Raw genomic sequence first — 4193 nt, forward strand, 5'->3', positions numbered from 1 at the left:
GACACTTGTGGATGGCCCAGCATTGAAATTCTCCACAATTTGCGTAAGGGTTGCACTTCTGATACGTTGAACAATTCTCTTCATTAATCGTTAGTCCGCTACATAACATTGTATTTGAATTCGCACGCCTATAAAATTTTCTTTGGTGCTTCAGTATACAGCAAGTTCAGTAATGGCTCTCTCACTTTGTAGAAATGAAGTGTTATATTACTCTTAAAGTTTAGTGCGCAGGACATTTTGAATTTCTGTTACCGGCCATCGCAATTTCTCTCCTTCCTTATTTCTGTCGTTGCTGACTCCCACTGCAGCCGACACAACATCTGGCACGGCGGATTACAGAACCAACGCCGCCTTCGCTCTACGTCACTCCGTCACAGCGTGTCACTAATATTTATCTCCATTCTCCACTCGTTAAAAAGGTCTCCAACCCGCCTCCTACACCACCTGCGCCTACGCCTCCGGTTGCTGCTGGCTTTGATCTAATGCATTTTATTCAGTTTCAGAACCACTAAATGTCGCATTTCATGACGGCTGTTCAGCATTTCATTAATGCACAAACCGCTGCTGCATCAACTTCGCCACAACAGCCAGCCACATCCACAACGTCGGCTCCATGCATTCCGCTATTCTGTGCTTTCGATAAACAAAAAGAGAACGGGAACGAGTAATGCACTCAGTTCATTGTGCTACACATCAAGTGCAAGGTACTGTGAAACTTCCTTATTTCTCATGAACAGCCGGCAGAGGTGTTCACGGACTCACTCAGAAGTTTTCGAAGATTTTGTTTCCGCCCTCACTAATTATTAGGGGGATCATGTACAGGTGTTGCAGTTCGTTACAATTTCTTTCGAGTGCCGAAAACGTCAGAACAGACATTCCATCAGAAGGTCACTGGACTTCGGGGTCAGACACAACAGTGTCGTTTCCAATGTAGCCATCGACAGTAATGTAGTGATGTAATGTGTACAATCTGCCAAACAGTACGATTCCTGAACAAATTCTCAAACATTCAGATCCTACTTTGAAACAAGTTTTAGGGATTATTGAACATCAGGACACGTGTGATAATGCCATGGGAAACATTCAGGTAGCTCCCATTTGCAGTGCACCGCAAATAGACTAACAGATACGGCTGTGCGATCGACCGCAGCGCGCTAATAGGCTACCGCGCGGTGTCCAGAGTAAACAAGTGTCAACAACGTGCGTGTCTGCTGTGAAATCGTGTCACCGATGCTTTTTCACGAGCAAAAGACAACATGGACCTTCGCGGAACGCGACTTGCTTTGCTTGTGGAAGGCCAGGTCATGTGCAGTCCGTGTGCTTGCAAAAGAAAAAGAACTCTACCCACGTTAGCTCTCGTGAGCGCAGAGCATCTGCTCACTCAGTGGATGTAGTTTTTTTCCTAAACTGGCTACCAGTACTACACTCATGCTCATAAATTAAGGATAACTGCAGAATGTGGTGCCACGCAACGTGGCACTACACAAAACTGGCGCTCGTAGCATTGGCACATAGGGAACACACACGAAACAGATCTGTAAGTCCACGGTATTGGTGATAAGTTGAGAAAACCGTCCTGAAACACATGTGCTACAAAACGCCACTGTTTCCTGCGCATGTGCCCCGACATCAGTATAGGATATGATCACCATGCACACGTGCACAGGCCGTACAACGGGTTGGCATGCTCTGGATCAGGTGGTCGAGAAGCTGCTGGGGTATAGCCTCCCACTCTTGCACTAGTGCCTGTCGGAGCTTCTGATGTGGCGTAGGGATTTGAAGACGTGCAGCGATACGTCGACTGAGAGCATCCCAGACGTGTTCGATGGGGTTTAGGTCTGGAGAACAGGCAGACCACTCCTGTTTCAAGGTACTCCTCCACGATGGCAGCTCCATCAGGAGGAAGGTGGGACCCACTCCGCCCCTGAAAAGGCGGATATATTTGTGCAAACTGACGTCCCGATACACTGACCTGTTACAGTTCCTCTGTCAAAGACATGCAGGGGTGTACGTGCACTAACCACACCATCAAACCACGACCTCCATACAGGTCCCTTTCAAGGTCATTAAGGAGTTGTTATCTGGTTCCTGGTTCACGCCAGGTGAAAACCCGGCGAGAATCACTGTTCAGACAATACCTGGACTCGTCCGTGAACATAACCTGGGACCACTGTTCCAATGACCATGTACTGTGTTCTTGACATCAAGCTTTACGGGCTCTCCTGTGACCAGGAGTCAGTGGAATGCACCTTGCAGGTCTCCGAGCGAATAAACTATGTCTGTTCAGTCGAGTCGTCTGTAGACTGTGTGTCTGGAACAACTGTTTCGGTGGCTGCGGTAAGGACCCGAGCAAGGTTACCTGCAGTATTCCGTGGCCGCCTACTGGCACTGATGGTGAGATGTCGGTCTTCTTGTGGTGTTGCACAATGTGGACGTCCCGTACTGTAGAGCCTGGACACGTTTCTTGTCTGCTGGAATCCTTTCCATAATCTTGAGATCACTCTTTGTGGCACTTGGAGGGCCCGTGCTACGACCTGCTGTGTTTGACCAGCCTGCAGTTGCCCTAATATTCTACCCCTCATAACGTTATCAATATGGTTCTTTGAGCCATTTTCAACACACAGTCACCATTAGCACGTCTGAAAACGTCTGCACACTTACTCGCTGCACCATACTCTGACATGCACCAACATACCTCTGCGTATGTGGACTGCTGCCAGCGCCACCATGCGACGACCGCAGGTCAAATCCACCCCATGGTCTTAGCCCGAGGAGATTTAAACTCGCAAACCGCCCACCAGAGCGTTGTTTCATCATGTATCAGCATTATCCTTCATTTATGAGCATGAGTGTACAGCACAGCACTCCTTCAGGCCACAAGTGGCCCATAGGGACCATCCGACCGCCGTGTCATCCTCAGTTGAGGATGCGGATAGGAGGGGCGTGTGGTCAGCACACCGCTCTCCCGGTCGTTATGATGGTTTTCTTTGACCGGAGCCGCTACTATTCGGTTGAGTAGCTGCTCAATTGGCATCACGAGGCTGAGTGCTCCCCGAAAAATGGCCACAGCGCATGGCAGCTGGATGGTCACCCATCCAAGTGCCGGCCACGCCCGACAGCGCTTAACTTCGGTGATCTCACGGGAACCGGTGTATCCGCTGCGGCAAGGCCGTTGCCATGAGAATGAGTGTAGTGGCGACCAAATTCAGGATGTGCCTTCACCCCACCTAAGTGCTGTTCTATGACAGTCACAGTCATTGCCGGGCGTTGTGTGTACGACTTAAGTTAGACACTGGCGCTACCGTAACATTGCTTAATCGTGCCACATATAAATAGTTCGGTTCATCACAGTTGACAAAATCTGGCAAGCAACTTAATGCATATAACGGTCAAAACGTTTCACTGCCTAAGTTTTATTGGGTGCATCCCGTTGTTCATGCACTTAGAGACAAAGTTGCAAGTGAACTTGAAGAATGGCATAACAGTGGTGTTATTGTTCCCATCCCGGCTAGTCAACGGGCTTCTCCCACGGTAATCTTACCAAAGCCTGTTGGAAGACTTCCTCTTTGTTGACTTTAAATCCACTGCGAGTTCACAAACGATAATTGATAGATATATGTTGCCTCATCCTGAGGAATTAGTGGAAAGGCTTGGTGCAGGCCACTGTTATTCAAAGACTGAATTCGAATTGTTCCGCTTATCCTTTGGGAGCGCTTCCGCGCCTACCGTATTCCGACGCTACTTAGAACAGCAACAATTCCATTCTGTTCAAATTACTCCGATCATGTTGTGATGTCCGGACGTACAACGAAGGGTCATATCAGTAACGTTCGTACGCTGTTTCAAGTACTTTCAGCTGCAGATTTGAATTGTCACCTTGACAAATGTGCCTCTTTTCAGTCTGTTAATAGTCAGTGGTTAATAGCCAAGGTGTTCGTCCCCTTCACTTATATTTGCTGACTATGCAGGGCCTCCCTGTCCCGTGGAACCAGTTGCAATTGCAGTCAGTTCTCGAAAGGCTGACATATATACAGTTTATATCCAACGCAGTCCTGATCGCGGCTTCGCTGCATCGTTTGCGCCGGAAGAATGTGCCTTTTGTTTGGACCAAATAGTGTCTGGATTCATTACAGAAACTTATAAATGCCCTGTTGAGTGACCAATGCCTTGTTCCTTTCGATCCAACTGAGCCA

General features: G+C 48.4%; 1 pseudogene; it reads right to left on the bottom strand.

The window, feature by feature from the left end:
* Positions 1–3060: 3060 nt before the first annotated feature.
* LOC126093761 (5S ribosomal RNA) lies at positions 3061–3177 on the bottom strand (annotated as a pseudogene).
* Between the last annotated feature and the right edge of the window lie 1016 nt (positions 3178–4193).

This window comes from Schistocerca cancellata, chromosome 7, assembly GCF_023864275.1.
Source record: "Schistocerca cancellata isolate TAMUIC-IGC-003103 chromosome 7, iqSchCanc2.1, whole genome shotgun sequence".
Taxonomy (NCBI): Eukaryota; Metazoa; Arthropoda; class Insecta; order Orthoptera; family Acrididae; genus Schistocerca; species Schistocerca cancellata.